General features: G+C 45.8%; 1 long non-coding RNA gene across 1 annotated transcript; it reads right to left on the bottom strand.

Moving 5' to 3' along the window:
• Positions 1-206: 206 nt before the first annotated feature.
• LOC121497502 lies at positions 207-9,128 on the bottom strand. The gene is made up of 2 exons (XR_005989486.1): positions 8,707-9,128; positions 207-1,434 (listed from the first exon to the last, which is right to left on the bottom strand). It is a non-coding gene; the product is annotated as an uncharacterized LOC121497502 (long non-coding RNA).
• Positions 9,129-11,470: the final 2,342 nt, after the last annotated feature.

The following is an 11,470-nucleotide window of genomic DNA, read 5'->3' as shown; positions in this document are numbered from 1 at the left end:
GTATTCATTATTTTCTGCTTAGAGCAGGTTATCATGCAATGGCACCCAATTCTTGGCTGGATTTGTCTCTACATTGTTTTAACAAATAACCAGCCCAATAATTATCATGGAGTTACAATAACACAGAACAGAGGAGACATCGTGAGCGCATACACCAAAAAAACTCAGCTGTAAATATTCCACATCATTATTTCTACAATGTCATTGCAATTTTAGCATCTACTTTAATGATAGATTAGGATTCAAGATTTACTTCCACAAAAGCTGATAAGTGCAAAAGGTAAGGCACAAACACCAGGTCTAATTATATTTATAGTCATGTTACATTAGTCACAATCCTACAGGAAAAGAAACATCAAACTAATCATTAAACTGACAAGCTAGACTCTGTCTCCCTCATATACATGTCTTAGAAGGTTCAGAGCATTCTTTTCTTTTAGAATTCTTTGTGGCATCAAATATATACTTTTTTCCAGAGCTGCTAATGTTAGATTATTCTGATGAGTTGGCACAGACATCAAAGGCCCTTTCTGGAGGTGTCTTGGTGGCTTTATTCACTCGATAAGCATGTATTGAGCAAGCACATTGTGCGTGGGCACCTTGCAAGTGGCTGAGAGTACCCTGGTTAAAAACAGACACGGTTCCTAGTTTCATGAAGGCCTGGGCTAGCAAGGGAGACTCTGGAAAATCAAGTAATGACAGATAAATGTATGACCAGATGTTGTACTGAATGTTAGCACAGATAAGCAGGTCTCTGAGAGAGATGACAAGACACCTGGCCTGGGCTGAGGGTCAGGGGACGTATGAATAAGACAGGGCTGTGTCTGAGCTCAGATATGATGGATGGGCAGGATCAGGAAGGCCATAGGACTGGCACGTGCAAAGAGCAGGTGGAGGACGGACCCAGCCCTGTGATATGACTGGCAAAGAAGACAGGTGTGGCCTGAGCAGGGGCTGCCAGGACAGGAGCTTCCTTCTCCCTCTGCCTGTGTCTCTGCCTCTCTCTCTCTCTCTCTCTCTCTCTGTGTGTGTGTGTGTGTGTGTGTGTGTGTGTGTGTGTTTCTCATGAATAAATAAATAAAATATTTTAAAAAATAAAGGGAGTAGAAGAAGCAGGCATTGGGAATAATCAGATGTCTGGGAGTGATGAGCAGGGCAAGGGGGGGTGTCAATAAGAACTTTTACACTTGTGACTTGCATAATGTGATGAATGTGGTGTCCTTAGCCAGAAGTAGACCAGACTTATGGGATGGGGTGGCAGTGAAGCATCTGAGTGGTGATGCTTGAGCAGCCATTGGAGACACACAGATGAGAGATGTGGACCAGAGGACACCTGGAATTCATCATCACCGAGCTGGTCATTGACGTCACAGGCATGAACGAGGCAGCCAAGAGAGAGAATAGAAGGAACCTCGGTTTTCTGGAGAAACCATTCTGTAATGTAGAAATGATATGAGTCATGGAATTTCAAAGCAACCTTCTAAATTTTAATACCCACATTGATTCATTGTTCTATGCAACCCATCTATGATTTTAACAGCTAAGTTAAAGGGTCATTGCTATTTCTTCATTGGGGAAACCTTAGAAAAAAGGCTTAGTTATGGCAGACCACCAATAACACAGGATTCCATTTTTTTTAAGTCATTTATCACAAAGTTTCAGTCAAATATGCTTCCTTGTGCCCTGATCCATTCTGAGAGATCAGGCTGACACAGCAAGTGGGAAGCCGGCTCAGTGTCTGCCGTGATTAAGATGGAATGAGCCCCAGAGTTTTATTTTCATGGCTCTCTTATACAAAATCAAAGAAGCGTGCTCCCGTCTCTCTGCTCATTTATCTTGCTCACTAATTTTATTAACCTCTATCAAGCAGGTCCAGGATACATACGATCTTGGGGCAAAGATCTTTATTTTTTATTTATCAGCCCTCTGAGAACATGTTGATCGAGGTACATTATAATTATCAATCCATTAACTCACCAGCCAACTTTTTGTTCTAGTAAACAAATGCAAATTCAGGTTCTTGAACACTCTTGAAAAGCATTTCTTCCTTCCGTTGTCTTCCCAAATAGAGTTTTCTATAATCAAACCACTGTGTAATCGGCCTGTTTTTATGTTGCCTTTAACTGGGAGACCAGCAGTCAGAATTTCCCAGTGCACCAGTTACTACCAAATTTTGGTCTAAGAGGCCCACCCCAGGCTGGGAGAGGAAAAGATGTGAAGCAACAGATACTGCTCCCTAAGTCAGAGTCCCAGTGGGTAACACCATGTAGAAAGCGGCAGAACGTAAGATTTTTACAATCACTTCTCAGATTTGAATTTCTAGAACCTGGTCACCCAGAATTGCTGCCAGACTTCCCAGGAAGTCATCTGCAATTCTAATATCTATATTGACACAAACTATTGACAATTTACAGTCCTTCAGAAATCCTTTTGATTTCCTCGATTCCCTATGATTCCTCTCTTACCTCCAGATGTGTTACCTATTTCTGTCCAGGATCCTCTTTTCCCTTCCTTGTCCTTCCTCTTGATGGAACTCAATCTTACTGCTCCAGCTTCAGCTTAGCTGTCATTTTCTGGAACTTCTCTTGGACCTCCTCATTCTTTGAAGCTCCTCCCACATTGTTTCCATGGTACCCTTCACTTGCCTCCTCCTAACTTTCACTTCATTGTGAATGTGTTCTCACTTAAGTGTATTCCTTCTATACCAAAAGGTCTGAATCAGCTCTCACAGGGCCACGTGAGCATCTAACGTTGTCACTGATAGATGCCTCTTGCATAGTGCCATCGGGTAAATACATGAATGAACAAATTAAATCGCCAAAGGACCCTGCCACTACGAAGGCCCTGGGTATATGGCCCCAGAGGGAGCCAAGCAGGCCAGGCCTTGTAAGATGAGAGTGTGACTATCCATCTATGAAGTAGCCCCTCCCTGAATTAAGCAACCTCCCTTAAGCTGGACAATTCCAAGTGCATACGTCACAGGTCATGCAGCCTTTGCAGAGGGCATCTAGACAATGAAGGCAACTCAGGTAACTATATTGACATTGCCAGTAGATACTGGGGTCTCCTTCCCCTCTCCCAGACTATGTATCTAGAAGACTTTGTGTCCAATGGCTCCCTTCCAGACACCAAAGAAAGACCATAGGTAGCATCAGGAGCAAATGCCTTCTTAACCAAGGAATACTGAGGCTAGCCCAGAGCCACGGCCGTACTTTACCCTTTCTACATCAATGACAAAGAACTGATGGTCCAATTCCAGATATAGCTTTTTAGCTGATACAAAGCAATGGTGTGGGGCAATTGGGGGTAGGGTAGGGCTGGAGCAAACATAGCAGAGTGGGCCTTGATAGAGCCATGCTTCCTGACACATATGTTCCAGGAGTGTGGTGTGACCATAGTTACAGGGGAGAGGACCACAGAATGGCTATGAGATGGCCCCATAGGACTGGAGGGCTGCATCCCAAGGAAGCTGAAGCTACAGTCTACATGCCAAGACCTCTAGGTGTCAGAAGCCCAGGCTCAGCACAACTCAGAGCTAGATAGATGCTCTTACTGTTTGTAAGAAACAAAACCTACATCAGAGACTTGGGTCCAGTTCATTTACTTGGAAGGTGGTCCCAGGAAGAGGGAGACAGGGAGGGAGACAGGAAGGAAGGCAAAGCCACTAAAGGTGAGTTACTGAGCAGGTTACTGCTGTGACAGTTGGCTCAATCCTACTGGAGGCCCCTGGGAAATAATGTATGGGTTTCACAACTGTGCTTCTGAAGGATGTGGGGCTCTTGTTCACATGGGCTGAGGCATGCCTCAGGGCACATTAACTATCCCAGACTTCTAAACTGCACCATAAGATACTTGGCAAATTCCCACAGCTTCCAGGAGGCAGGCAAGCAGACAGCCACTCCGGCACTAGAGCCAGGACACTGGGTCTTGCTCAAGGGTATTTTGTGGCTACGCACACGGTCAAGACTACAGTCAGCTCATTTCTTGGTGTGTGCAGCACCTTTCAGCTCTCTTGACCCTCAGTTTCCCCATGTACAAAATCAGGATGAGGATAATACCTAACTCCAAGGGCTGTTGCCAGGATAAAAGAAAATATGTTATAAAAAACACGTAACATGCCCTAACACACTTTACAAATGTAACGGATGAAACTTTAAGGTGGGAAATCAGGTTCTTTTGTCAGTAAAATGTAAAATGGCACAACCCTCCAGAGAGGAGTTCAACAATATCAAGCGAAATCACACACGTATTTGCCCTTTGAAGTGACAATCCCACTTCTAGGAATTCATTCCAAAGATAAACGGGCAAAAATATTTTTTAAAAATATGAAGAGAAAAACGCACGTAACTACTTTTTGAATACCTGAATTATTTTTAAAGATTGTATTTATTTATTCATGAGAAATACAGAGAAAGAGAATGAGAGGCAGAGACACAGGCAGAGGGAGGAGCAGGCTCCTTGCAGGGAGCCCGATGTGGGACTCATCCCGAGACTCCAGGATCATGCCCTGGGCCGAAGGCAGGCACTAAACCACTGAGCCACCCAGGGATCCCCAATACCTGAATTTTTAAAAAGCAAAACCACATTGAAATAAAAACTTAACTCCATACCCTCTTGGTGGTATAGCCATACAAACAGAAACTGTACCAACAAACTTATTTTTTCAACAAACACCATTATTTTCTTGTAGATCTCTGATGGGATATAACCTAAGCACAAGAACTAAAAAAAAAAAAACTTAAACTTTTTTCAATAAACATTGTTCTGAGATTAAGCGTGCATATTATGGAATAAAGCAATTTTAGCATGGAAGAAAGGAAAGACATCTCCAAAACCAGTGGGATTAAGTAAAGTCCTCATAGTTCTAAATTAAATGTATCAGTATAAATTCATGATCCATTTTATCTTAAATGAATAAATGTATAATTCCTGACTCTTACCACTGGAAAGGCAGGAAAGCCGATCTTGGTGGCTTCTAAACACTGTCTCCCACTAAAAGGAGCCTGGGCTCCTTGGAGAAATGGAAGGTAACACATCAGAGGAAGGACATGTAAGAGATAAGCCAGGACCATCTTTCCACATAAGGAAATAGAGAAACTATCAAAAACCAAGGTATCATGTCAGATGTCAACTGAAAAGGCCCCCGCTGGTAAGGGGACAGTTTAAGCACCAATAAGGATACTAAATGTAATCGATTGAAACACATAAAATGTTTTTTCATAATAATACTTAAAGAAAAACTCATTGGTTAACATTAGAGGTGTGAGGGAACCAATCCAAAACTTTAGAAAAAATTGATAAATCAAGTGAAAGAATCAAGCATTTACCCTTTCCTTCCTAAATGACCCATAGTCCTGTATAACCAGAGAGTTGATGAGAGCAATTTTCTTACAGCCAAATGTGTCAGCTAACAAATTTCACCATTTTACAACTCCTTAAAAAAGAAAAAAGATGGATGAATGAACAAATGGAATTTGAAATGAACATACAATAGCATTAGCATCAAGAAAATGTAATAGGAACAAATCTAACATAATATGCACAATATGCATAATATGCACATACATGAGGAAAGCTAAAAAACTCTGATGAAAGAAATCAAGGAAAATCTAAATAAATGAGAGATATTTCATGTTCACAGGTGAGAAGAATCAATATTATTAAGTCAATTCTTCCCAGCCTGATCTATAGATTCAATGTGATCCCAATAAAAATTCCAGGAGGTTATTTTGTGGATACTGGAAAACTAATCCTGAAGTTTTTGCAGAAAGGAGAAAGACCCAGAAGAGCTAACAGAGTGCAGTAGAACAAAGAACTAATAAACCCTGATTCCAAGATGCACTATAAAGCCACGGTTATCAAGATGGTGCGGTACCAGTGAGAAAGTAGGCAAATAGATCAATAAAACAGAATACAGCATCCAGAAATAGACCCACACAAATACAGTCAGTTGATCTTTGACAGAGGTGCAAAAACAATTCAGTGAAGAAAGGGGTCTTTTCCACAAATTATACTGAAGCAACTGGACATCTTTATAGAAAAGAATGAACCCAGAACTTACAACTTTCATAGAAACAAGCTCAAAATGGATTCCAGGCCTACATGTAAAATGTGGAATTATCAAACTCCTATAAGACAACAAAGGAGAAAATTAAAATAGCCTTGGGTTTGACAATGAGGTTTTAGATATGCTCAAAGCATGATCTATGGTAGAAAAGTCAATAAGCAGGCCTTTATTAAATTAAAAACGTCTGTTCTACGACAGACATTAAGAGAATGAAAACACAAGCCACAAACTAGGACGAAATATTTTCAAAATATATCTGATAAAGGACTTGCGTCCAAAATATAGAAAAAACTCTTAAAACTCAACAATAAGAAAACAAACAACCTGCTTTAAAAATGGGCAAAAGATCTGAACAGACACCTCACCAAAGAAGAGACAGATAACAAAAGATATGAAAAGATGCTCCACATCACATCATTAGAGAATCACAAACTAAAACAACAGTGAGATTTCATTACACATCTATTAGGATGGCCCAAATCCAAAAAACTGACAAGATCAAAAGCTAGCCAGCCAATGGGACATCAGGTATCCTCATTCATAGCCAGTGGGAATGCAAAAATGGCACGACCCCTGGGAAGACAGCTTGGCAGTTTCTTAAAAGGGAAGCAGATTCATACCACGTGATCCAGAAAATCCTGCTTCTTGGTATTTGCCCAAGTGAGTTGAAAACTTATGTCCACACAAAAGCCTGCACACAAATATTGATAGCAATTTCATTCATACTTGCCCCAAACTGGAACCTTCAGTATAAGTTAAATGAGTAAACAAACTGTGGTACATCCATACAACAGGATATTATTCAGCAATAAAAAGGAGCTATCAAACCACAGAGAGACATGGGAAAAACATAACATGTTGCTAAGTGAAAGAAGTCAATCTGAAAAGTCTATACGCTATATGATTCCAGCTAAGTGACCTTATGGAAAAGACCAAACTATGGAGACAGTATAAAGATCATTGGTCACCAGGGTTTTGGGGTGCAGAGGTGGATAGAGAGGTGGAGCACAGAGGATTTTTAAGGCAGTGAAACTGTTCTGCATGATCCTGCAATGGTGGGTCCATGTCATTATGCCATTTGTCAAAACCATAGCATTGTACAAAGAATGAGTCTTAATGTAAATTGTGGACAAAACAAGAACATACTGGTATTGGGTCATCAATTGTAACAAACATACCATACTAAAGCAAGATGTTCATGATAGGGAAACTGAGGAGGAGGGTGCATACGGGCGCAGATGGGAACTCTCTGTACTAATTGCTCAATTATTCTGTAAATCTAAAACTACTTTAAAAAACAGTCTTTTTAAAAAAAATTGGGATCGATCTAGGCAATAATCGTCAATAGCTGCCAACACACAAAAAGAGAAACAACCACACGTTATGTACCCCCTGACAGAAGAACACAATACCACCCATAGAGTAATCTTACCCCCAAAAAATGAACCAAAAACAAAGGAAAACTTGAATCTCATCAAGCTCTTACCTCTAACTTCCAAATAGCAGAAAACAGCACTGTATTATAGGAAATTCGGAGAACAAAGGAATATATCCAACAACGACACAAGGGTGTAATCAGAAATACAGACTATAGGAAACCCTGCAGAACAGAACACAATTTCTTCAACAAATCACTTGTAAAGAAAAACAAGACAGAGATAGAAAGAACTCGTAGATGAGGAGGCTTAGGGGACAGATCAAGCAATTGCCATTTAAGGGTGTCATCTAGATCCTAGCCAAACAAGCTATAGGGAAGAAAACATAAAATCTATGATCATACACATTTATGAGACAGTTGGAAAACAACGAATACTATTTGGAAATTTTATGATATTAAGGAGTTATTGTCAATATTTTCAGATGTGATAATGACATTGTGGGTTTATGTTTAAAACCAGAGAACTCTTTTAGAGACAAATACTGAAATACAGATATGGATGAAATCATTTGTTCATTAGAGCTTCGCTTCCAACACTGCTGCCGGGAGGAAAAAGGAACAGGAGGAGACAAAAGCAAGATTGACCGGGAGTTGGTTTTTGCTGAAAATGGGTGCATGATGGCTGCAGAGAGTCCTCATATCATTTCAGGGGTCTGAAAACCAACTATTTTTGCTCTGCCGATGAGCCGAGAATGGCCTTTACATTTTTACATGTTAGAGAAGAGCTAAAAGGAGAATATTTCATAAGATGTGAAAATGATGTGGAACTCAAAGGCTAGCGGCCGCAGATCGAGGTCTATTAGGTCACAGCACTACCGGTTACGGGCCGCCGCGGCTGCCTTTGCGCCCCAGCAGCCGAGCTGAGCCGCAGAGGCAAAGGAAAGTATCACTGTTGGTCAAATCTCTTGTCAAAGAACTCCCCACTTCTGCCATTTGGCAAAACACACCCCATGCCTCATCTCTCCTCCTGGAAGCCTCCTGCTCTGCCACTCAGGAGGTGTCTATTACATTGTGAAATAATATTTTTCACTGAATTAATCTTGACCTTAAGTAGGGTGTCGAAATTGCAACATTAGCACATATATGGCTTGGCAGCCCCGGCTGGATCCTCATATTAAATTCTCTACCCCAAGCCATTCTTTGATTATCTACACCCAGGCTGATACTCAAGCAAATGAAACTGTATATTAAAGCTCCGTACATTTTACGTGACCCATGGCAGCTGTATACTCGGAGATTGGTGGGACTTTCATGAAAGCCTGCCAATTTAGGCCCATTACTTCTGATTCCGGATTCTTCCATTGCAGGTGCTCGCGCGGCTCCGGGTTATCTGCCGCGTTTCTGCTGAAGTCAGGCAAACCGTGCAAATGACCCGCTGGGAGACACCGCCTCGCCCCCCAGCCGCGCTCTGTGGCAGCCAGCTCCTCAGTGCTGTCCGGTCGCTCGGACAGACCCAGCCCTTCAGGATGGGCCCTGGGGAGCTAATAGGGCGGGGAAGAAAAATGCTGCGCCTAAGGAAGGCCCGGCCTGGAGGCCTCCACACCAGCCCGCGCCGGCGCTCGCCCCGCCCTGCCCGGCCCCCGTGCCTGTCCCCCCTGCCCTGCCCTCCCCGCCCCCTGTGCCTGTCCCCCCTGCCCTGCTCTCCCCGCCCGCCCTGCGGTGCCCGCCACCCCCTGCCCTCCCTGCCCTGCGGTGCCCACCCGCCCTGCCCTGCCCTCCCCCCCGCCCTCCCCTCCCTGCGGTGCCCACTCGCCCTGCCCTGCCCTCCCCCCCGCCCTCCCCGCCCGCCCTACCCCCTGCCCTCCCCGCCCGCCCTGCGGTGCCCACCCGCCCTGCCTTGCCCTCCCCCCCGCCCTCCCCGCCCGCCCTGCGGTGCCCACCCGCCCTGCCCTGCCCTACCCCCTGCCCTCCCCGCCCGCCCCGCCCTCCCCTCCCTGCGGTGCCCACCCGCCCTGCCTTGCCCTCCCCCCCGCCCTCCCCGCCCGCCCTACCCCCTGCCCTCCCTGCCTGCGGTGCCCACCCGCCCTGCCCTGCCCTCCCCCCGCCCTCCCCGCCCGCCCTACCCCCTGCCCTCCCCGCCCTACCCCGTGCTCTCCCTGCCCTGCGGTGCCCACCCGCCCTGCCCTGCCCTCCCCCATGCCCTCCCCGCCCGCCCTGCGCTGCCCTGCCCGCCCGGAGGAAGGCACGCGGCTCTGGGGCAGCTCCGGGCCTGCAGCGCTGCGTGAGTGCTCCTGGGGCCGAGCTGGGCCGCTGCCAGCTGCTGTCGGAGGGAACGTCGGGCAGACCTCGCGTGGGCCCTGGCACGGCCTCTGCCACCCCCTGGCAGGGCCCGTTCACCTGGCACCGCGCACGGGGCCCAAGGAACCACTTGCCCGGTTCCCTCAGCGGGGTCCCGCCGCTGGTGCCGGCTTCATGCCTGCGCCCTGAGGGCGCCTGCTGTGTGCCCCGCGCTTCCTTTGCTCCCAAAAGCACGGGGTGTGAAGGTCCCTGGCAGCTACTGGCTGGCTTGGCTCCTTGGGGAGTGAGGATGGAAAGCTCCAGCAGCCACGACCAGGTCCGGTTACCCGACAAGCCTGACTCCTGCCTTTGGTGTGTCAGAAGCCATAGTCTGTGCCTGATGCCAGCTTCCCTCAGCTGGGAAGTGGAGGAGGAGGAGGAGGACATGAAGCCCTGTGGAGCTTTGCTCAGCCTTAAGCAGACAAACACCTTTCAGGGCACAACTGGAAAGAGGCTATCCAGAAAATACCCATAATGGCTGGATGACCATGGGGGTGGGCCCTTTTAAACGAAAAAGCCAGGAAGCAGTGAGAGACTGAAATGAGAATAAAAGTCAAAACTCTCACCATGGCCCAGGCTCTACTTCATCCAGCCTCTGTTTCCTCCTACCTCGTGTCATGCCACTTTCCCTCACTCCTACCCTGTCTCATACCAGCTTGTTCAGTGGTTCAAGCATATACAGCCTCACAGCCTCAGGGCCTTTGCACATGCTGCTCCCTCTGCCTGGAACACTTCATGCTCTCCTTCTGCATGGTCTACTCTCTCCTGGTCCTGACCTCCATCCTGCCTCTGCTTATAGTCCACCTCTTCTCTTCCATTAGGCCCTAGGGGAGAGCTCCCCCTGCCTGCTCCTAGCCCTCTCCCTTAGTGGGGAGTCTTAGCCTTTTTTTTTTTTTTTTTTTAAGATTTTATTTATTTATTCATGAGAGACACACAGAGAGGGGCAGAGACATAGGCAGAGAGAGAAGCAGGCTCCTCACAGGGAGCCCGATGGGGAACTTGATCCCAGGACCCCGGGATCACGACCTGAGCCAAAGGCAAACACTCAAGGACTGAGCCACCCAGGTGTCCCACCATTTTTTTTTTTTTTTACTCTGTCAGAGCCCCCAGTACAACTGAGTAGTTCTCATTTATAGTTTTACTTACTTATTTTTGTTTCTATCTGTCACAACTAGACTAATTCCCTTCCAGACAAATACCATGTCTGATGTATTTTCCACAGTATACCCAGACCTAGCACAGTTTCTGGACAGAGTAGGTGCTTACTAAATGTTTCCTGAATAAATGGATGACAGCTCCAGTGGTCACTACATTCAATTTTCCTTCTTGTTCTCAGTTCCTTCTATAGATTGGCCGAGTGATATTCTCAGGTTTGGTGGGTCATTCTGTGCGTTTTCCAAACCCTTTCATTTCCCCTCCCCTGTCCTCTTGTGTTTGGTCTTTTAGTCACGTTGACACTCATGAACAGCTTTTACCATAGATGGGCAGAAGGAGTGGTAGGGAAGGTCCTCAAAAAGACATAACTGTCAATTGACCTGGGAGCCACCTGGGCCTGGCAAGCTCCTCATCCCATTCCTTGTCCCTGGAATGTAGGCTCTGCCTGTCTTTCCCACTCCCAGGAGCTGCCCCAGGGACACAGCCTTGAGATACTGGTGTGGTGATGAGCACATCTGCACAGCACATGTGTC

This window comes from Vulpes lagopus, chromosome 8 (assembly GCF_018345385.1).
Source record: "Vulpes lagopus strain Blue_001 chromosome 8, ASM1834538v1, whole genome shotgun sequence".
NCBI lineage: Eukaryota > Metazoa > Chordata > Mammalia > Carnivora > Canidae > Vulpes > Vulpes lagopus.
This window is presented reverse-complemented; position numbering and strand designations above follow the sequence as displayed.